Source organism: Oryx dammah, unplaced genomic scaffold, assembly GCF_014754425.2.
Source record: "Oryx dammah isolate SB20612 unplaced genomic scaffold, SCBI_Odam_1.1 HiC_scaffold_9, whole genome shotgun sequence".
Lineage (NCBI taxonomy): Eukaryota > Metazoa > Chordata > Mammalia > Artiodactyla > Bovidae > Oryx > Oryx dammah.
Window position 1 is genome coordinate 29,889,663 of NW_024070193.1, and position 24,917 is coordinate 29,914,579.

General features: G+C 39.3%; 1 protein-coding gene across 6 annotated transcripts in view; it reads right to left on the reverse strand.

The window, feature by feature from the left end:
* Positions 1-24,917, reverse strand: part of FOXP1 (forkhead box P1) — a 622,522-nt gene that overhangs the window by 211,117 nt on the left and 386,488 nt on the right. The gene's annotated exons all lie outside the window — the stretch shown is intronic.

A 24,917-nucleotide genomic window follows, 5' to 3' on the forward strand; every position in this document is an offset into this window, starting at 1 on the left:
CCTAATCAAGCATAAAATGGTCATAAATATTTCTTTCTGGTAGATTTCACATTCGCATTTCATGCAGGGACATGATATTTTTCTGCTACCTCCAGGGAGAGGCTAATGCAAAAACCAGTTACATTCTAGCCTCATGGTCCTTTAGTAAAATGCAGAACATGTTCTCAGCTCGGAGACATAAAAAGGCATAAGACTTTATCTTCAGTCTTTTGTTTAACTGCACCTTTTTTCTTTCCCCCTTTCCCCCCAAATGCATCTTCATTTTACAGTTACAATTCTGCATTACAAATGTGCCTTTGTGCGTGTGAAAACATAAAACGAGATCTGAAAATGGGACCACGTCTACCGTAAATTTCAGTGACTTTGGGTTTTCAGCATTAGACTTCTTAATAATTACTGGCAAAAAGAAATGTTTTGTTCATATACCTCATACAAATAACAAGCTATTTAGAAAGCAGATAAGAAGTAGGCTCTCCTCTTTGGGTTCATTTTATTCACGACTTTGCACCTTTTTCATCACATTCAGTTAAAACAATGGGATGCATCCAACGTGCAAATTTAAGGTTCATGCCAATTTATCAGTTGAGAAAAGGAAAGACCATCATGAGATTGGCCCCGTTTCCAACTCTGAAACTTTGATGCAGCCGAGGGAGCCACTCTAGGCCATCAAGCTGCCTCCTTAACGAGAGAAGCATCAGTAATCAGCACAATCACATTTGTCTTCTGCAAACTTAGTAAATAATGAAGCTTAATCTAAAATAAAACTATCCTAATAATACTTTGAAGGCCATATGTCTGTGTTTCTCTTTCTTATTCCTTTTGTCAAAACACAAATCTTATACTGCTATTTAAAGTAAACTGCAAAACACTTAGTGGTATATATCACAACAATGGCGCTCCCCCACCCTCCACTCCGCTGAGCCTAATATTTGATTACTGCTAGTCACATCAAGCTTTTAGGCAAATAATCTCCATTTTTAAAGTTAATGAGATATGGTCATGTCGACAACAGCTTGCAGAAACTTTTAATTTTAATTCCTGCAGGCTGTGCTGGCCTCTTTTACAGCAACTACTGTATGAATGAGTCAAATTTGCCAACATGGCTTATGTAGACAAGTGCACACTAATTAAAAATACCCACTGGTATCATAATTTAAATACCATGAAAATAAACTGTGAAAGCCGCTCGAATCCAGTCTCATGGTTGCCTTTGAGCACGCTTCCTTTGACTATAGGATGTTTTATTGCTGGCGTGTTCTTAGCTGAAAACCACTTTGCATCTTGGAGGAATTGGGGATTGTGATATAATTATACAATTTGTGTTAATATTTGTTTCGCTTCAGCTCTTAAGCAGGCCTCCCAGAAGGACCACTAATTGAGAAAACCATATTGTGGAGGCGAGCGACAATTTGACATTCTTGATTTAGGGTCCATCTACAACTTCTCTGGGGTCTCCGGTGCTTTCTCTTTTTTCTCTCAGCTCAAGCCATGAGGAAATCAAAATAAAAAGGTAGTTGTTTCTGTCATTCTTCCTTTTATTCTGTAAAAGTTTTCATGCCTCTTAATATTTGCATTTTAACTGTTTGCCTTCTGACCAGGGGAGCAAAGACATGCTTCTTTACCTAATTCTAATCCCTAAACGCTGCTATTAATTTCTTTCCTTCCATCCATCCATCCTTACACACACATACATACTCACATTAAAAAAAATAAATAAATCATTTTTGGCAAGGGAATTCCAAGGTCTGCTTTTGCCAGGAGAAAAGCACATTTCACTCAGGATATAAAAAGTTGGCACCTTGAGGGTTAAAGCTATTTGAGGGGTTAAATATGCAATTATCTCCGACTAAAACCAGAGAGACATATAGATAAATAGCAGAAATGAAGTCCCCAGGTTCCCTTCAGAAGCCTTCATCACATTACTACTAGACAGAAACTCTTTAAGGACCATTTTCAGATGTTAAATCATTGTTCGCGCTGCACGTATTCTTGCTATTCCTGGGGGAACGATATCTGAAGAGAGGCGTGCTAACAGATGCAATCCTGTAAACAGGCCTTTTCCCTCTTGTTGTGAGCACCTCTGTAGCCCCGCTCCCGGCTCTCTCATCCATGCCTTCGCTCGACTTTGAAGTTTCAGTACTGAATGAACAGCGTCATCTATTATCCAGAGTGTGCATGTAGATTATAAATAAGAAATAAAAGTGACTTTCAGTACACTGCTTTTGCATTAGCGAGATGCCTTCTCTCTTACCTCTTCCTGTCCTTCATACCTTACAACCGACAATCTATTAGGGATCTGAATTTCGGGGCTTCTTTCAGAGGGAGACGGAGACTGGAAAATCTGTCTGCCGAGACGTGAAAAGTTGGACTGACTGCACGAGGCTGGGGTCAGGGTCTGGGCTCTGAAGCCAGCCTCTCTCCTTCCTTAACCCTTATCTTACAGATGCCCTTCAGGAAACATGTCTGGTGATGGGACTGGCTCTTCATTTACATTTTTCTGTTGACAAACAGAGTCCATGAATATTAATTATGCTGAAGTTTATTTGCAGAAAAGGCAGTTTCTAATCCTTATCAATTATTTATTCAAAATCTCCTCCACCTAATAATCTCATTAACATTATTATACTAAGGCCAACAGCAAATATTCTTTTGATAAGTAACAACCCAACCCGTTATCCTTCCTGCCAAATCTCATGTAGCCTCCTCCTTTGCTTCATCATGGATAACCTGGCTTTTGTTTCCAAGAAGCTCTAGATGAGTCCTTCCTTTTTTTTTTTTTTAATAAAAGAAAACTCATACAGTGTTTTGTTAAACCTGAAAGTTTCTGATATGCTACACTAAAAGGAATGAGAAAGAGAGAATAAAAATTAAAACCTTGGAAAAATGTTTGGATGTCTGCTTTCTTTTCCTTATTGGCTATATGCTGCATTATTCAATGGAAAATACCCAGGGATAGAAATCCCAAGGCATGAAAACCACACAGTCATGGCACATGAGTGACCCGAGGGGATGTATCACATGTTAAAAACATGTGAGGGACTTCCCCAGCAGTCCAGTGGTCAGGGCTTCAATGCAGGGGCTGAGGGTTTGATCCCTGGTTGGGGAGCTAAGATCCCACAGGCCTCACAGCCAAAGAATCAGAACATAAAACAGCAGAAACAACAACTGTAACAAATTCAAAAAGAAAATGGTCCACATGAAAAAAAAAAAGCTTACAAAAAAATAAAAACATGCAAAAGCCTGAAAAGAGTAGAATGCAAATGAAAACCACATTTTAACAACGAAGAACCGTATATGTATACAGTTTCATCACTTTCCAAGCATTTTGGCCTAATGATACTTCATTTACTTCCCCTAAAGCCCCTCTGAGGTGTGCAGGACAGTTATTATTAACTTTATCTTTTAGACGAAGAAACTAAGATGAAGTGACTGCCTAAGGTCTCCCAGCTACAAGGTGTCAGGACACTGACTAAATTCTAGGAGCTTTGCATCCTAATTCATTGATTGGATCTGTCTTCAAAATGAGGACTGCCTCTAACTTCCTTCTTCCTTTTTGATTCACTGTTGGCATTTTAAAGGACACTTTCACTTGGATATTCATGTTTTAAAGGTCTGGAGTGCCCACTGACGATTTGTTCAATATTACAATTTCCAAAAATCAACCAAGAAGCAAATATCTAAAATAGAGCATGATTTCTAATTTAATCAGACACAAATGAGAAGATAAGCAGCATGTGATTTCAGAAGCAAAGGAGCCTTTGAAAGGAAGTGGTTTCCCAAGGCTCAAAGAGTTAGTGGCTTACTATAAATCAGAGTGACTTATAGCAGCAAAACTCAAACCTAGCCTGGCTGATACTCCCATCACTGTTCTTGGACCATATTTGCAGAAAGAGCCCTTACATTTTCCAAAGCCAAAAAGTCACTTCTTTTTTCCTTTTGATTCAGGGTCACTTTTTTTTTTTTTTCCTCTCTCACAGAAGTAGTTTCTCATCTATCTATCGCCTAAGAACAAGAGTCAAATACACTAAATATTCCCCAGAAGTCAACATGAGGGATTGATGGCAACAATCAGCCAGGGAGGCATGTCAGCTTCACTCCCTTAACCCCAAAGTCTCCATCCTCATTTCTCTTCACCTCCAACCATCAGACCAATCTGACCCCATTTGCAAAGTTTCTAGAATGAAAAGCATCTTCAAAGAAAAAAAAAGTTTGCTTTTTGTTTGTTTCCCTTTCGCCCAGCAGAAAAGCACTGCAAGCATGAAAGAGGAAAAATGACCCGTTGATGCAGCACTTTGTTATCCTATTAGTAAAACCATACATTGCACACATCAGACAAGGACAAAGCTTGATTCACAGTTAAGCTGTTACATAGTCCAAGTACAAAACCAATAAAAGGCCAAAGGAGAGTGGGGAGGCAGATGATAGTAGACCAGTTTATGAAGACTATGAATGTCTACTAAGGAATTACAGAGGTTACCTCTCGCAAGTCTGACAACTGCCAAGACGAGGAGAGCAGGGCTGAAGTCATCTTACAAGGGGTTGCTGGTGTATTCTGGGAAGTCTTTGCTTATTTCCCAATAGCATTCAGGAAAATGTGAGCTTGCAGTAACCAGGATAACCACAGTGAATGAAGCTTTAAGGAATGGGAATTGGGAAACAAACTGTGGTGGGAAGGATAGAGCTGGGAAGTTTTGTTTTCATTTTTAACGATGAAAGTGAAAAAAAAATAAAAAGTCATCAGTCTTAAGGTCTGGTGTGACTAGCAGAAGAACATCACCAGAAACAATTTCCTTGAGCCACTATCTCTGTATTCTCTAGGGCAGGTGTCAGCAAATTACTGCCCTGGGCCCCCAAATCTAGCCCACTAACTGTTTCTGTAAATAAAGTTTTATTGAAACATGGTGATGTCCATTTATGTACTGTGGGAGCTTTGGAACAGAATATTTGCAACAGGACAGAAGAGTTCACAGAGCCAAAAAGGGTTACAATTGAAAGTAAATTTAAAAGTTTGTCAATCCCTATTCTAGAAAGATTACAGTGAAGAAAAATATCCACTTCCCAATAACTGATAACAAAAATTTCTAAACAGATGTACATGTACACACACACAAAGTCACACAGTTATATGCTATATGTATCAAACTTAGTTCTTAATGGTGCTGGTAACCACAGGAATGAACCTTCTGACTTTATCCATGCTGACAGATTGTAGAAGGGCCCACATCCTATCCCAGAAGATTGTTTCTAAACACATCAGGGGCGTCCATGCAAACGTTAATCAAAGGACAAAGCCTTCACTTTGTCTGTGCTTAGCTTCTTTATCCATAAAATGTGAGGCTGGATCATCAAAGGAATTTTAAGAATTCTATAACCCTAACAGAGAAAGAAAAAGGAGAGAAGTAATCACACACATCTATATATTAGGGCTTGGGCTTAGAGAGGAGTAAAAGAACTGAGGATACAGGAGATGCCACACACAAGCCAAGTGGGAGAAGATAAATGTGTGAAAGTGACAAAATGAAGTCCTTCTATCAGCCGCACAGGAAGGACAGATTCTGGAAGAGCTCAGCACCTGCACCGAGGGGCAGAAGGAAAGACCTACTCAAACATAAGAAAGAATTGTGGGAGATGGACTTCTCTGGGGGTCCAGTGGTTCAGACTCTGCGGTTCCATGCAGGGGCAAGGATTTGATCCCTGGTTGGAAAACTAAGATCCTGCGTGATGCACAGCCTGGTCAAAAATAACTACACAAAGAAAAAGAACTGTTAGGAGAGATCACGGTTCTATGAAAGCTTCTGGAGAAAAATAATGACCCTGCAAGGAGATTGGGTGGAATGGGACCTACTCTGAACTTTCAAAATAGCTTGAGAAGCCAACACGTGAGCCACCCAGAGATCTGCACTTTTTCTGGGTACTGGGAACTGAAACAGCCTGGCTTTCTTCTCCAGCCCACCAAGTGTGTCCTCTTTTGTGACGACAACACAGACGTGGCCATGGTGACACCTTCGAGGAACTAAGGTTCCCTGGCTCTCCAGACAGCGATGCAAAAGTGGGAGAGATTTTCAAATTCTGACTTCTTTTCAAAGAAATACGCTGTTTCAAGCCTGCTCCAGAGTTTCTGTGAAAAGCAGACCTGCTGTTTTGTTTCTCAAGGTGAGAGATAAAGATAAACTTCGTTAGACTTGTTGCAGTCTAGTATTTGGGCCTTTGTGTAGATGCAGAATAGTAACCAACCACCGTGGGAGCTGACTGAACAGATCAAGCAAAGATTGGGTGCCATCAGCTGACTTTGTGAAATAAGCCATGAAAGTTAAGACTATTTCCCAAACAGGAAACAAACACATGCATTGCTGCCAGGGAAATGTACACAGTTTGACTTGTAGGTTATGAATCTTTAAAACTTCCACCGTAAGTCCCAGCACACATTCTTAGTGAGTATGATCTTTTATTTATTGTTCTAAGCCATTTTTCTTTGTTGACTGGAGTGATGTTGGATGCAGGCAAAACATGGGCCACAGAAACATTAACACAAAACACTGCTTGGGGAGTAAAGGACACTACCTCCACCGGGCTAGTTATTCTTAATTAAAAAAAATAATAATCTACTCTCCCAGATAGTAAAACAACAAAAATGACTGTGGCGACTTCAAAAGGACTAACTCATTTATCAGTGAAGATGCTCGAGCAATTTTTGCAAGAAATACAAAGTACCAGATATATTTGTGTTGTCAATCCATTTTTGCTGGTTGGGGAAAGGGTTCGAGCCTGTTACATAATACTGCGAAAACACAGAAGGTATTTCCCCAGCCCTGTCAGTGGGTGACAGTTGTCTGGGGCACCTGGAGAAGTTTGCAGTTTTAAGTTTTCTGGTTCCATGGACCCAAACAAAAGAGCAAGAAACAGAAATGTGTCCAAACCCAAATGGTTGCTTTTAAGTTGTCTATAAAATAGCTACTGTAACCACCACAGATTACAGCTTCTTATGTGCAGATTTATTAATCCAGCCATATTTCCCATTGCTTAAAAGCCAACACTTCCTTGCCCCTGAGTAGCTAAGGTGACAGCCATCTGACATCGACAAGTTGCCATGTTGGAGCTGTTTTAGATCTTTCAGAACCATCATGCTTGAGCTTTATTGTCAGCAGCATGCTATAAACCTTACCACAAGTGCTGCTGAATTTCTGTCATTTCTGGAGGAAAACAAAGACCTTCCAATAGAAGTGTTTGGGGAAGAGAAGGAATCAAGCTCATTTTTTCTTGGGTGTTCATTAGAAGGACGCAGGCAGGACTTCTCTGGTGGCAAAGAGTAAGACTCCATGCTCCCAATGCAGGGGCTGGGGTTCAATCCCTAGTTGGGGAACTAGAGCCCACATATTGCAAGTAAAGATCCTGTATGCCACAACTAAGATCCAATACAGCCAAAAAAATAAATAAATATTAAAAGGAGGAGGAGGATGCAAGCAACAGGTGTGAAGCAGGACTCGACCTTAAAAATGGAAAGAAACAAATCCAGGTTACAAGGCACAGGTGCTTTTAAAAGCAGGCATGTTCACGAAAAATAAGGGCTCAACCTAAAAATAAAAGGGGGAGGGAATACCTGGGATTTTCTTACTTGACTGAGCAAAAAAAGATGGGAAGAAGGGAGAGAGTTCTGAATGAGATAACCTTTTAGGGCACTCACAATGGGGAAGGTGGCCAAGGACAGCGGGAGCAGCCCAGTCTGCTGGTCACCAAATAAACACAACCAGAGGGGACCGCATGCTGCCCTGAAGGGATCAGGTTGTGGACTTGGGCAGACGTGGGTTAGAAGCGGGGCTTGTCCAGTATAAGATGCATGAACTTGGACAGCCAATTGTTTCTTTCTAGGACAAACAGGAATTTTAAGCTTACTTACTTAGCTCACAGGGTGCTTGTGAGTACAAACGGTACTGAAATATGAGGGAGTACCGCTCTAGGCAGGAAGAAAGGTGCTTTCAATAAATTTACTGTCAATACTACTACTACTTTTAATACCATTACTATCTTTGCTATTAGTCACTTCAAGCCTCAGAAAGTCTTTGACGAGAGGAATGTTCAAGATATTTGGATCAAATGAGGAAACACACTTATTTACTGAAAATGGGTTGCTTATCAACCATCATCCAGTGCTGAGTGCTTGCTCCTCACTTAGCAAGTTCACTCCTGGGCATACACCTGGAGAAAACCATAATTCAAAAAGATACATGCACCTCAATGTTCATTGTAGCATGATTTACAACAGTCAGGACATGGAAGCAACCTAAATGTCCATCAGCAGAGGAATGGATAAAGAAGATGTGGTGCAGATATATGATGGGATATTATTCAACCATCAAATGGAACAGAATTGTGCCATTTGCAGATGTAGGTGGACACAGAGACAGTCATACAGAGTGAGGTCAGTCAGAAAGAGAAAAAAACAAACCTTGTATAATATCATTTCTGTGTGGAATCCAGAAAAGAATGGTACAGATGAACGTATGTACAAAAGAGAAACAAGAGACACAGATGTAGAGAACAAACTTATGGATAACACACGGGAAGGGAGGTGGGATGAATTGGGAGACTAGGATTGACGTGTGTGGGTGTGGGTGTGTGGGTGTGTTCACGTATGTGCTCAGTGGAATCTGACTCTTGGCAACTCCATGGACTGGAGCCCACCAGGCTCCTCTGTCCATGGAATTTTCCAGGCAAGAATACTGGAGTGGGGTGCCATCTCCTCCTTCAGTCGATCTTCTAGAACCAGATTATCAAAACCATGTCTCCTGCATTGCGGGCAAACTCTTTATCACTGAGCCACTACTGAGAACCTACTGTGTAGCACAGGGAACTCTGTTCAATGCTCTCTGATGACCTAAATGGGAAGGAAATACAAAAAAAGAGAGAAAATGCGTATACATTTAGCAAAATGATACATTTTGCTGTACAGCAGAAACTAACAGCAGTGTAAAGCAACTGTAGTCCAACAGAAATTAAAAAAAAAAAAAAAAAGCAAAAACTGTAACAAATGTGCCTAAATGTGGAATTACTTGGTGAAGCTGGGAGAAGGTGGGGAGGGGAGAATCAGGAAAAGAGATAGTATTAATTAGCCCTTAAACTATGAAATTTGAAACTAAGAACACACATTTTCCCTTACAGCTATAAATACATTTAAAATTAACATGAAAAAGTGAATTACCATATAAGAGAATTAATCCTAACCATTCTCCAGTAAGAACTGATGCCTTTGAATTGTGGTGCTGGAAAAGACTTTTAAAGACTCCTTTGGACAGAAAAGAGATCAAACCAGTCAATCCTGAAGGAAATCAACCCTGAATATTCATTGGAAGGACTGATGCTAAAGCTGAAGCTCCAATACTTTGGCCACCTGATGTGACAAGCTGATTCTTTGGAAAAGACCCTGATGTTGCTAAACATTGAGGGCAGGAGGAGAAGGGGATAACAGAGGATGAGATGGTTGGATGGTATCATCAACTCAATGGACATGAATCTGAGCTAACTCTAGGAGATGGTGAAGGACAGGGAAGCCTGGCATGCTGCAGGACATGACTTAGCAAATGAACCAAGAACTAACAATTCCCTTGGTAAACAACACTTTTTACCGAAAATGTTTTCAGAAAAAACAGCTTTTTATTTTTTTCATCTATAAAGTTCACTGGTGGGAATGGGAAAGAAATATGTAAAAATGTGAAGGCAAGATATTAAAATTAAAAAGCTATAGAATATGTACAAAATGTCAACAGTTGCTATCTCTGTAAAATGAGATTTCACTGGGTACGCTTTTTCTTTTTCTGCTTTCTTAGTTACATCTTCTAATACTTTTTATCCAATGGACACATAATTAATTGATCAGTAGAAAATGCCAAATAATTTTCTATTCAGTTTTCAGTTGAAAACATGTGAATGACACCCACGCCTCACTCAGGGCTGGCACTGAGGATCTCACTCTCGGCTTTGGCACATGGGAGTATTCTGCAGGGACTAGTGGATTTAAGTGCCTGTCTACGCATCTCTTCTAGCATATTCCACGGCCATCCTCTAACTGTGTCACAGTCTCTGCCATTAATTTATAGTAGTTTCACAAAATGCACCTATGGCTAGAGAACCTTCTAAGACTTTAGTTTGAAAAAAAATTTTTAAATCAACTTATTTTCCTCTGTTCTTATTTCTTCAGAAACTTCCCAGTCTTTCACAAATCAAGTCAGGCCACAAGAATCAAATATTATCTCAGACTAGAACCTAAACAGGGTACTTGCCAAACAATAGCCTAGGGAAGTTATTGGTTATGTGTAGTATGTAATTATTAGCTATCCTGGTTCTAGGTACTAATCCCATGAAAATTATAGAGGAAGGGCAGCAAGGAGCACTGAGACATAAAAAATCATTGCCATGTGTAAAAACTCAGATGTTAAAAAACAAAATGCAGGCACAAGAATTTAGCCAGAAAAAAAAAAAAAAATAAGACATGCCAATAAAAAAGCTGCTTCTTAAAATTTGGCTGGCAGCGTCCTTCCCCTCCCCAATGGATACTCTCAGTAAAGAAAACATGGTCGATTTTTTCTCCCTTGACTGTATTTGATTTCCAATTAAAATTAAATATAAACTGAAACGCCACCTGGATTTTAGCAAAATCCAATCCCCGCCTTCCCCCTCCTCCTTTTTCTTAAAAGAAGAACCTGGGCTTACATATACAAACATTTTGCTAAATGACCCGTGGCAAATTGCGTAATGCCAGTAAAAGTTGTGTTTTTTAAGTTATGAGCCCCAAAGATTTTATCTGAAATAAAACCCTGATTCAATTCAGATTCTGGAGACAAACTGTGTCCTTAACTCTGCCTCTAAATTTAAAACATTTGTGTGTGGGGCCCCTTCAGTAATGTTGCTAGTAGGTATGGAGGAGAAATTCTGTATTTATTAGGATATGTGTTTTCTTTTCTAAAATGGTAAATTAGGGCACTAATTGCCTACAAGAACGGATTCTCTGCAGTCTTGATGTAGTGGCCAGTTTCTAAATGAAGAGCCTGGTTGTCAAACAGGCCTGTGTGCTTATTTCAGTTAATCATCTCAATGAAGGAAGACACAGGAATTCCTATATTCATGGAGAAGGGTTCCCTTGGAGGTATCCAACTTTAATATCTACAATGTTCTAAATATATTGGCTTTTAACATGAAGTGGTTGGAGTTCGCAAAAGAATGGAACAGTGTAGAGAAACCACTTGGAAGCCCCAACTTCTACCTCCGGGTTCTTAAGACGACAGTCAAGCCTTTGTCATATCCTCAAAAGGCAATGAACAAGGACAGTTATGGTGTCATGAGCACATTTTAAAGGCTCCAAATGTGTCAAGGTCTTTATGTATATTATTATTCAGTATATTCATCACATGAACCCTTTCCACAAGTTATTTTTATTGCTCCATTTTACAGATGAGAAAAGTGAGACTCAGGAAGATTGGCATAACTTGCTCAACTTCCTGCATTCAATAAATGCTAGAGTTGGGTTTTACACCTTTGTCAGTACAACTCCAAAATATCTTGAACTAAACATTCTTCTATCTTTTCTAGCTCTCTAGGGGCAGTGAAATAAATCTAGTGGAAACAACATGCATTGGGCAAGCAACTAGGTTTATTTGTATATGATTATCACGACAATACAAGACAAAGTCCAAACAAACAAGGAAGGAACTTTGAATACGGGAGCAGTGGAGAAATCTAACTGCATTTTTTTCATCCATATTCTTTTCAGTGACCAGATTTGACTTCCATCACACACTGATGATGGTATATAAGGATGGCTAGCGGCTGATGGTGGAAGCACCTAGAAGTTGGTGGAGAGAGAGCACTAGGGGAAAAAACGTGTAGTAGCTGAAAACACAAACATGTCATGGGAGACCAATCTTACAATTATGAAAATTTATCCCTTGAAATCTGTGCAAAAATTTTAAAATATAAATATGGGTAAGATATATACTTATATATTTTATTGATACTATTTTATAAATTTATATTAAATTTGTATCATATTTATATAAGATATGATATAAATATTTTACATAAATTGCATAGATCTTGCTCAAGGGACAGGTATTCTCTGCCATTTCTATCCACTCATAAAAGTTTTCAAACTGTGTGAATGTGCATTATATAATAACTTTTTAATTATAAAGGCAAGAAATATCACTATAGATATTTTAGAATATACAGAAAAGTGAAAAGTATACAAAATCAAATGCAATCCCATAAACATACAAAAACTATTGATAATCTTTTTGACAGGCTTTTTCAAGCTTTTTCCTGCCACCAATTATAATTTTTAAAGTTAAGTTTCCATAATTGATAAAGTTATATTTCTAAGGGAGTATGAGTCTTAATGGGTACCTAATATTGCTTCAAACTTAACCTTTCTTCTAATGTCAGTGATTCAGCATATTTTTTTTAATTTTTCATATCCTAAATACTACCATAATGAACATCTTCAGGTAAAAATCTTTGTGTATGCATCAGATTATTTCTGTTGGTTAAATTCCTAATAATGATGATGATAAAGATACAAATAAGAGCAGCTAACCATTATAGACTCATGTACTCAGACTATTAAATGCCGATATTATCCCCATTTGATGGATGTGTAAAGTGAGGCATAGAGAAATCAACTGACTTGCACAATAACCAAATGTGTCAGAGTAATGATTTGGACAAAACAGGCTGTTATAGGACAAAAACAGCACCATTTACGCTTCTGATACTCTGCCTTTTTCACTGGTTATCAAGTATGCTCTAGTCATCAGTAGAGAATGGGTTAGAAGCATCAGAAATGCATATTTGGGGGCCCACCCAAGATCTACAGAATAAAGTACTTGGGAGTGGGTCCTGCAATGTTTTTTAAAGTCTTCCATATGACTTCCATACAAATAAAAGTTTGAGAACCACTGCTGAATGCTATACAATTGCTCAGTAAAAGTGTGACCCTGAATCCAGCTGTGTACTGTTCTAAACCTTCTGTTACACAATGCCAAACCACCCCCAGAATGGGCCACACAATGTTATATAAGCCACATAAGACCGTGTGGATGCATCATTTCTTGTCATCTTTGCTGATCTGGTCAGAGACCTTCCAACGAGTATATAGTGTTGTGCAAGAGTATGCAAACCTGGTTAGTGCATTTGAATAAACATAAAATGACTCTCAGGACCTATGCAGCGGACTTTATATGACCTTACTTGCCAGGGTTTTCTTCAGAGCTGGCATTTATAGTGCTGCATTTAAGATATCCAAGAATTAATTCCAGGGACACACTGGTAAGCATTTAGAGCCAAAAGAGGAAACCTTTTCCAAATTAGAGATAGGTTACTAATGCACTTAACATTAATTAAACATAGAAGAATCTAAGAACATTTGTCAAAACACTGAACCAGCTAGAAAACCTAATTAACATGCAGTGTGGGCTGTATAGTGTTTTAAAATTTGGGGTTGGGGGGTTGGGGTGTGACACGCATGAAACTGTAATTGCAAAATCATACAAACATACATGTATACGCACACTTTGCCGAGTGAAAGATGCTGGGAATTCATCAGACTTACAAAGGAGGGATCTTAAAATGGTGCAAAACGTAAGAATGGTAGAATTTAAGATATGACCTATGGCAGAGAAATCTACCTGCCTGGAAGGTTAAAGAGATTTTCACTAATTGGGAGATAAGTCATCTGATAACAAACTTAGAAACAAATGAAGTAAGAAAAGAAATAAGTGTGGAAGGGAGAAAACGCGAGGCCAGTGCATTTTTCTAGAAAAGACCATCAGTTCATAAAAATAACTGCATTGAGTAAAGATCTTCAAATCTGACAACTATTTTAAAATAAGGTCCTATGGTTTCAGTCATTCCAGCTAAATGATGAATAGATGTGAATGAGCTAAAATTCAATATAAAAATATGTGAAATATGGACACCACCAAAGAAATGACCAGTCTTGTCAGCCCTCATCTAATCTCTGGAAATCATACACTCAACTCAGGCAATGGTCTGTGTAAACAGATAGGCCCCGGACCATTTCCTGGAGACCAATCAACTCGGATGCTGGTATCCAGTATAGAAAGACTTCTGCTTATGATATGCCCCCAGGCCTTCCACAGTAGAAAACCACTCTTGCTACTCCCCAAATTAAAAATGACAAAATAGCAAAGATACATCTCTTGGCAATTTAATATCTAAGTCATAATCCAAGTCCACATAGCTCAGTATATACCCTCTATCTATTATCTCCTGATTGAAAGAGTTAAACTAAATCTGCTGGCGTGCACATACTGAGCTACTGTTTCCTCAGTTTTATCAATCTTCAAAGATCCCACCAACACAGACACAAATAAACTCTTCCTCTCTGGGTTCTTGTTGTTGTTTAGTGGCTAAATTGTGTCTGACTCTTTTGCAACCCCATGACTCTTTTACAACTGTAGCTTGTCAGGCTCCTCCGTCCATGAGGTTACTGAACATTTATTGATTAAATAACATATCTGTTGATTAGTCAGATGCATCTCTTCTACAGCTTCATGTGCCTTGAAGTTTTTATTGTTATTCAATTCACATGTTTACATCTTGTCCTAGGCCAATTAGATTATGAATTTTATGAATGCAGGGACACATTCAGGATATTTCTTTGCATCTTCTAGCCAACCATGGGACCAAAAATATATGCTACTTCCTTATGTGACTTTTCTTTGGTAGGAGAACCATGACTGCAGAACTCCTCTCTTCGAGTGACTCATTCAGTATCTCACTCTCCATCATTTCTTTAGTAGGCTGGCTGATTATTCTTCTAAGCAACAATTTTGCCGAAACTTTTCATTTGTAAGATATATTCAGTTAAAAGATTAGAAAGCAACCCATATAGGTATGATGACAACTACATGTTAATCTTCCATTTCAGAAAAGGCAAAATAAGTCAGATTATGAGATAAATACATATATCAATAAATGTACACTTTAGGGGAGAAATGAGGGAATGATCTTTCAGTTTTGTTACATGACACGATAAAGTAAGAACACTGTTTTGGAAGGCAAATCTTGCTACATCTGCTATTCGCTAATCCAGGGGGTCAACAAACTTTTTCTGGCAAGGACCAGATTATAAGTATTTTAGGCTTTATAAGCCATACATTCTCCATGCAACAACTCACCCCTGCTGTGGTAGGGAGAAGGCAGCCACAAACAAGAGAAAAAAGGGAAATATGGGGCTTTCCTGGTGGCGCAGTGATAAAGAACCCGCCTGCCAAAGCAGGAGACATGGGTTCAAGCCATGATTTGGGAAGATTCCACATGCCACAGAGCAAGTGAGCCCGTTCGCCACAACTACTGAGCCTGTGCTTTAGAGCCCGGGAGCTGCAACTATGGAAGCCTGCAGGCCTTCGAGCCCGTGCTCCACAAGAGAAGCCACTGCAATGAGAAGCCTGTGCACCGCAACTAGAGAACAATCCCCACTCACACAGCTAGAGAAAAGCCCACGTACCATCAAAGACCTAGCACAGCCAAAAATAAGAAAAAAAAAGTGTTTTTAAAGGGGGGTGGGGATGGCCGTGTTCCAATAAAAAAAAAATCTGTATTTCAAAGAGAAGAAAGTGGACCAGATTTGTAGGATTTGGCCTTCTGCCTTAGCTCACCAATCCTCAGTATGGTCTGCCAGCTCAACACACTGCCTTTTACCTAGAATTTACCAATAAAGGTACTGACTGAAAGGCTGAGAAACAAGTTTGAAATAATTCCAGAATGTAATCCCGCAAATTATAATTGTGAATCACTACATTATAGAATAGCCCCTTGACGATAATAATGGGGACTCTCACATCCCCAGCTGATGCACACTGCCTCCGCTCTTATGACATGCTAATGGTGCAGTGTATCTATACGTAAATGTGCATAGCATATCCAGGGAATACGCTACACAGGCTTGTGTAAGCCAAGTGCAAATCTAATGGGATAAACCAGCAGGTTAGGATAAAAGTGCACATTGCCAAGGCATTTTCACTTAGAACCTTGGCAGGTTGGATTTCTATCGCGTGGAAATGGAAATATCGCTATGAAGAAGGGAAAAAATGAGGCAAGGTAAGCAATACTATCACAGTATTATTTATCATACACATTAGGGCCAAAAATAGTCAGGAAAGAATGAACATTATGTCATTCTCTCCCAGTCTTTAACCTTGAAAAGGGTGTTGGGTTCATAGAGAGCATAACAAGAGTCAATACAAGAGGCTATGAAAATGCAGCTACTTCTTCCCGTGCTACCCTGAAAAATTAACACACTCATTACAACAATAAAAGGCTACTTTCACCCTGTTCTAGGAAGTTACATTCTATTTTATTAAATTTTTCCAAAATTCTTTCTTCCTTTGACTCTAAGAGGCCTGGCTCTGCTGCTGAGAAGCAAAAGACATTTTACGCACAATTTTCCTCTACTAGAAAGAGGTATATTGTGCCCTTCAGTGAACATAAAATTGATATTATCATCTCTTAGTTTATATCTCACTACTTAACCTTCAGATTAAAAGTTATTGGATTTGAATGACTAAGAAGACATCATGTCACCTTCCCTTCAATGTGGAGAGAGGGGTGTTGGGGGCAAGAAAAGGTACAATGTTAAAAATACCAATTTAGATCAGCTGACACTTTGCCTTTTTTGACAAGCGACCATGATACTGACAATTACATATGGTTGTCTGGATCAGAAAGTGTGTAATAAACAGTCTACTTTAGGAAACTTTGCGGAAGACCAACCTGCATCAGGAAATTCATTTTATTTTGGGTAAAGAAGGTACAGTCTACAAATAGGGATAAAAGAGTGAATTCAGAGAGAACCTTAGGGTTATCAACTTCACAAAATAAAAAATTTTAACCCCTCCAAAGCCAGTAATTGCACTGTCAGTTTATGCAGAAGATAGTGGAAAATACTCTCTCAGGAAAGATTAAAGGGAAAGAGCTTCCTTCCCTCCAACCATCTCTATGCAGGGCTCAACGTCAACTCATAAACAAGGCTTGCTCCCCCTTAGCTGCTGAATCTATACCCCCTAAATGGGTTTTTCAATAGCACCAGCTGTTTAATAATTACAGATTGTATTTTTCCAACAAAGGAAACACAACAGGTACCCCCTTTACCTTAAAACAAAAAAATTATTCATTCTAAGAAGCCTGTGTCAATATGAGACACTTTATCAAAGATCTAACTTGGTAGTTTTGTTCTCTAAGAGAGATAAGCACATTCCCTGATCAATAGGAACATAAGCAGTTTATCAGCACTTCCCATGTGACTTCTGGAAGATATACTCATTAGAAAATGGCATAGGCGAAAGGGAAAATATTTGATAATTTTAATCTGAATAAACATATACAATCAAATAGTGAGACTGAGTGCCATAGGAGGGTGTCTTTTTTTTTTAAACAGCCTTTAAACAGAGATTTTTCCAAAATAAACTCACTCTTTATATACAAATTATGTTTGTGCTTTCTTTATCATATCTGAATAATTGGTTAATGATGGGCAGAAAGGAGCTTGCCTTCTCCTCCCGCTGCCCTTCTCTCTCTCCATTCCACGGTGCACCATGCTGCCCGTCAGATCGGAAATCCTGAGTCACCCCTCATAGTCCCACTCCTCGACACGCTCACATCTCCTGTTTTCAAAAGGTGCTACTGATTGGCCAATTCACCCCCGAACCCCCTCCTGTGACCCAGGCCTTCCTTTCTCTTCCCATTTCATTCATTCACAGAGTCAGAGGACTGTGCGCCGCCCAGTACTGTGCTCTGTGCTGAGGAACAGCGAGGGATGAGAAAGGCTCATCCTTGCCCTCATGCGGCTGATCGCTGACCGAGGGCTTCAAATGCAGGGAACAAGGCAGGGTCAGCAACACGGCAGCCTCGGGTTCAGCTCGGTGCTCTGTGACCTAAATGGACGGGATGGGTGCCGTGGGCGTGGGAGGAAGGCTCAAGAGGGAGGGGGTACGTGTATACATACAGCTCCTTCACTTTGCTGTATAACAGAAAAGACACTCTAAAGCATTTATACTTCAATTTTTTTAAAAAAGCTACAAGAAAAAAAGGTTGGGAAAAAAATCAAAAGAACAGTGATACTTAGTGACATGGAAATTACATAAAATTTGAATTTCAGTGTCTATAAATAAAGCTTTATTGCAACACACACAGACACACACACAAAAAAAAAAACAAAAAAATAAACCAAACCAAACAGAAAAACCATGGCGCCCTCAATGACATGAGGCAAGAGTTAGTCTCCCATTCCTAAATCCAGGACCAACAGCAATGGCCTTGTCACCACTATTCATCTTTCCTGAGTCTCTTTCCTGCCACGCCAGGCCCAACTTTCTTTTCTACCGTCAGTCCACCTCCTCTTGTACAGCCTTCCTTACAGCTGGGAAACCTCCCCTGGCTTAGAAACTCAACTTTCACACAAACTGAACTCAATTTACCTTCTAACCACCTTATCACTCTCAGGCTTACTCATCAGGCTCCAACCAAATAAACTCCCAAGTCACTCTCCCCTGCTTCCCCGGTACCTCACACATGCGTGGTCCTCACATTTCCTTACACATAGGCATGGCATCATAATGATTAAATGAAAACAGGAGAATAAATAACTGCAAGAAATCGAAAGCTAAGAAAGAAGGTTAGTAGTTCATTTAGTAGCGACCTGGACCAAAACTGAGTCCAGGCCAGTATGTGAAACTCTCTTCAGTAAATTTTCTTGAGAGAGAGGGGGGAAAAAAAAATCGTTTTATTTCCACAAACCAAATCAAACACAGTATTTAGCAAAGAGTCTCTGGAATGTTACAAGTAACACTTCATAATTACAATAGATTTGAGTTCAAAGACCAAGTGATGAAAAGAAACTTTCTAATACAGGGTTCAGTTCCCTATATAAACTTCCTTTCTGCTGCTCCATCCACCACTTGCATTTATATTGCTCTTCTACTTTGTCATAAAAGCAGTCACCTTCTAACCCTTTTTATCAAGCAATCTATGCACTAGCTAAAAGTACACTAGACTCCATCAGGCGAGCTATAGGTTTACATTACACAAACATACCAATTCTGCCTGTTCAGCACTAGTTGTCAATAAAGGCAGCCACTTGCAAAGCAGCAAAGTAGGTTACTTGCCTTCAGAGAACAGATAGAAGCCTGCCAGTTTTGCAAAACAAACTCTTGCAATCACCAAAGCTAATCTGTCAACAAATTACCATTAAAGTCATTCCTCCTGAAAGTTCAAAAAGAGATTTCTGACTAGGCAAGAGATAGGGAGTATTTTTATTTTTTTTTAGCTCACAGGTCAAGACTGAAAATTACCTTCTCAAAGTAGCAATGCTTTTGCTTCAAGTCAAGAGGGTACACTTCACTCATAATGAGAAGCAGCATCTGGGTTTCTATTACCACGCTCTCTTATGTACATGACACTTTTTTTCCCCCCTGTTTCCTGGTCCATCTTAATTTTCAATGGAGAGATTAATGACACACAACTGCTGTTCAGAAATTAGAACGTGAAAGAACTTCATACAAGGTTCAAAGTCTGCATTACATAAATCTTTGACAACAATATTTAGATGGAAGGCAGGTCTAAACAACAGAGGAGAGAACTAAATTTAGCATTCAGGGTGAAAGATGCCTTTTCCAGAAATAGCCACAAAAGGAGTTGAGAAAAAGTATAAGTTTGCTATTTTGTGCCTGCCTTTTTTCTTTATTTGTCAGAATAATCTGAATTCCTGTCTCAGTTTCATTTTAATCTGTTTGGGTTTTGTTAACATTTTGGTGGCACTGATTCCTATAAAATATATTTGACCATCAATATGTTCTATAGTATTTGAACTCTGTGTCTTCAGAGAGTCTATCTGAACAGAGCAATTCCTTTGAAATTTCTTAATTTTATAATTTAAAATTATAGCTTGGGTCTTCAACCACTAGTGAAGGAAGGTGGCTCTTATCACAGTCCCTAGGCCCATGAAGGTATTTAATAAATGAGTAATCTCAAGACTTCCCTAGTGGTCCAGTGGTTAAGACTTCACCTTCCAATGCAAGGGGTGCAGATCTGATCCCTGGTCAGGAAGTTATGATCCCACAGGCCTCACAGCCAAAAAAAATCAAAACATAAAATAGAAGCAATATCTTAACAAATTCAATAAAGACTTTTAAAATGGGCATCAAAAAATCTTCAAAAAATATGAATAATCTCTTTTGTACTTTATTCTGAAAGGACAGAAAGGACACAGAAAGTCCTCTTAGGACACAGATACACTGAACATATTTACCCTTCCAATGGCATCCAAAGACCCTCCCTTTTCAGACACAGTCCCTGCCTGCTATGGGAAAGTCCACTTGAGAGGATTCGGTAGAAAGTTCATCAGAAATCATTTTCAGAGAAAAAAGCAATGACAAGGCCGAACTGCCTACTGATAGTTCATCCTTGCATCTACAGATCTACACCGAATCATCTAGGCTTCTCTCTGTAGAAGTGGAAACAAGGCCAAAGATGACCAGTGGCATTTAACACAGCCCTGCAGAGGAAGATAGGGAAGAACAAGAAACTAAGGGAGGCTCCCTTTAATACGCGCTTACTGCCCATCCAAACGACTGAGCGACTTCACTTTCACTTCTCACTTTCATGCACTGGAGAAGGAGAAGGCAACCCACTCCAGTGTTCTTGCCTGGAGAATCCCAGGGACGGGGGAGCCTGGTGGGCTGCCGTCTATGGGGTCACACAGAGTGGGACACGACTGAAGTGACTTAGCAGCAGCAGCAGCAGCAGCCCATCCAAACACTGACAGCTACTTCTTCAGGGCAGCGTTTCCACAAAGGCAGTTACAATTTGAAACACTGGTAGGACATTCTTCCAGTTCTGTTTACTACCCACCCACTAGTAACTTCAGTAACAAACACCAGAGGAAGGGATTCATTCTTCCATCCTGACAAGAAAGAGAATTTCTGAGTGTCTCTGGTCCTCTGTAATGACTAATGACTGTAATGACTAATTTTACTTCCTTCAAAGGCTCAGTGGCAAAATTCAACCCAATGGATCCTCCTCTTCCTCTTCCATGATCTTGCAGAAGCTCCTTGTTCTTTCTACTTTTTACCTCCTTAATAGTCACCGAATGTTTCTCTTTTTCTTTTACATTATTAATGTGAAACATGTACCTTAAACCGAATGTCAAAGAAGCTATATGAAGTTAATACATCACTTAGTCACAACTCTCCAAATAATATAGTTTTGAATTCCACATATAGTTCATCTTATTTAAATGTCCTTCTCACAGACTACTTCTAAACTGCCCTTCTCATATAAAATGATAACTACACCTAAAAACTCTAGCAACCAAAGCTCTCCCTACATTGATTTGTAGACAATAAAAGTGCCAGGTGGTACCCCCCCAAGAAAGAAAAAAAACCCATCATTAAATGGAATGTGGTTAAGAAATCACTGTTTTATTTAACAGCTATTCATTTTTATTGAATAAACATTTTCTAGTATGCATTCTGTTAATTGACCTGACAGCATATGCTGTATATGGAGAAACTTCTAAACATTATGCTCTATGTAATATGCTTATCTGAAAAAGCTCTCATTTGCAGCAATATGGAAATAAAATTCTGCTTTCTAAAATTCAAGACTTTTAAAATGCATTAATCCACACAGTTTGTGAAATTGCTCTGGACATTTTAAAATCCTTCCTTTAAGGGGAAAAAAAAAAAAAAAAACTTTAGTAACTGGTAATAGTATTTGTTGCTGAGTTTCATAATGGAGTAGTCAGTATCCAGTAGAGAACTTTTACAGACCTGGAAATGGGGCAGGCATAATAGGAAATAAAAAGCAGTGATGGAATTGGGTAAAGAATTATTCAAGAGCTAAAAAGAAAATGTTCAGAAACTCTATCAAATTATATTATTAGAAAACTATTGTTATAATAGTTTCATGGTCCAGATATAAGTAGAGTTGAAGCATTACAGAATAATACATTTAGTTTTAAGGAAGGGAGCCAGTTTGTGAGTGTGTGGGTGGCCTTCTCCAGCTAATGGTAGCCCCTCTCCTTGGCTGATGGCTTCTGAGTGATGATGGCAATGTCCAGACCAGAATCACCAACTCCACTGCCTAGAGGGCACAAGTCAGCCAAGATACTGGGTGGGGACTCAGGCCAACTGCAGGGCTATGGGCTCCTCGACTTAGTAACAATTCATCTCCCAACAACGGTTACCCTTGTAGGAATACTGCCCATGGTTACCAGATCGGATTTTTCAAGAGAAAATGGAAAAGCCAGATTTCACCCATTTCTCTAGGCTGTCAACAACATAATTAAAAAACAGCAACAGCAATTCTGTCTGGACCCAATTTAGCCAATCTACAGGCCAAACCCAGAACAGAAGCCACTCACTCCACAGTGAATCTTCGTGAAAGCTCTCCATTCTGAAAGGGCACTTGTTCTCACTCGTAATTATCTTTGGTAACATAGATCAAAGGTGGAAAGGCTTGCATTTATTTATTTTAAATCTTGGCAGTAGGTAAAAATTCTCCCTATACTGTCAATGATTGCACTGGAGCAACTGGAAAATCCTAGAACATTCAGTTTCATACACAGCATAATTAACTCATTTTTATACCAAGCCTTTTAAGCCAGATCTTTTTGTTCCATGGACTTCTAACATATTTTACAGTTCTAATTCTCTTCCAGTGTCCTACATTAATCAAAGCTGTAACCCCTGTTGTCTTTGTACTACAGAATCAGAATGTGCCCCTGGCGAGGAATGGGGGAAAAGTCAACAGGAATTAAATTTCAGTGCAACTGTTTACTCAACTGTGGCCTGCAGTTATTGAAATTTTATCCGTGGTTTTGTGTGACTACCGCAGTAATGAATTCAGCATGGCTGTGATTTTCTCACTGCTGGTATTCTCACTTCAAGTAAAAACCTGTAGAATAAGAATGACGAAAACAACCCATGTCCATCACGTTGACGTTCAGACAACTACAAACTATTTAACTGTTGCAGTTTCAGTCTGGAAGACAACTGATAATACGACTCCCATAAAACTTTCTGAATGCTGTCTTTTTTTCTTATTTCATCTACAGATTTTCTTTCCCCCTAACAACCTGTTAAGCGCCTCATCGTACACTTAAGGAAGTCACACAGCTGTCAGTTGTTTTATTTTAAAAGACTCAAAAGGCCTGCCAACCACAATATATGGAGTTTCAGGCACAATGATAGACCCAACTGCTTTCTTCCTTCCCAAAACATATCAGAGGCAATTAGAAATAAAATTGTTATAAAAATATTAAAAGCACTTTGAAGTACAATCAAAAGGTATTGACCTGTATATCAATTACCCAAGCAACATATTCTCTAAAAAGTGGTCAGAACCAAGATAAAGGAGGGGAGACATGAATAACTAATTTTGCAACTGATGGTTTTCAAGGAAGAGGCTGTTAAAATGTACATATACATGAGCAAAATAATTCAGAAAAACAAATATTGTATATTAATGTATATATATGGTATCTAGAAAAATGGTACTGATGAACCTGTTTGCAGGGCCAACAGACGCAGATGTAAAGAATGGACTCGTGGAGACGGCGGGAGAGAGACACGGTGGGGTGAACTGAGAAAGCAGGATTGACCTATGTGCACTATCATGTGTAAAACAGAAGTGAGTGGGAAGCTGCTGTGGACACACAAGCCCAGCCTGGTGCTCTGCAACGACCCAGGGGGCGGGATGGGGTGCGGGCGGGAGCGAGAGACTCAAGAGGAAGGGGTGTGCTTAGAGTTATGACTGCATCACGCTGCGGTACGGCAGAAACCAATACCTTGTTGCAAAGCAATTAATTATCTTCCAATTAAAAAATAAACTAATTTCTTTAAAAAATGAATGTCTATTACCTTCTTCTGTGAGGTCAACTTGTGGTTGCTGTTAGTGGGGTAGGGAGGGAGGGGTGTGTGTGTGTGTTTCTGTGTGTGTGTGTGGCATAAAAGTAAAGGTTTTGGCTGGCTTATGACTTTGAGATAGTGGATGATTTTCAGCTCTTTAAATACAAATCAGAAGACATTAACTTCCCATTGGTCCAACTGACACGCTCTAAATACTAATTACTCTGTGTTCATACCACATCAGGCCACGGGGTCACAAAGACTCGGACACAACTCAAGTAACTCAGCATGCACTCGCGTACACCACGTCAGTCCATAGCCCCACTTCAGCGGCTCCGTAAAGAAACAGTTGATCTTGGCCTCTGTTTGGTACAGGCACAGAAAGTGGCAAACCAAATTACCAACTTATTTCCAATAGAACCACAAATATCCGAGAATATCACACGAACAAATACACACACAAATACATGGATCCCTTTCTCCCACTGATAGGTCTTGTCACCAATGTCACTGGTTAGGATTTGGCCATTTGCTACTGCAAATACCCCAAGTTTACACACAGTCTACATCACCAATCCCAGCTGATGTGATACCCAGGAAGCAGGCACTATCGAGTCGTGAGCTGCCACTAAAAGAGAGATCAAATCCCTTCAAGGCTCTTTCTCTCTTTTCTATTGTTCCCCACAGATTCCACTGTCTCAAGCTGGTACCAACAGTTTCTGACAGACTAACAAGCTAATGATTCCTTATTGGTAAAAATTCTTAGAAAGGAGAAAATAATACATGTTTTAGAGACCGCTAAATGCTATATCCCTGAAACAGGAAGGGACTTCCTTAGTTTCTCTGCTATAGATTCCAAGAAAATGGTTTGAGAAAAGATTTGCATTTTTCCTTCCTTCCCCCAATCCCCAACAATATGTTTCATTCAGAAAGGGCCAAAGGTTTACCATTCTTTTTTCACCTTTTTTTTTTTCAAATTACTTTGTATTTAATAACTGAATC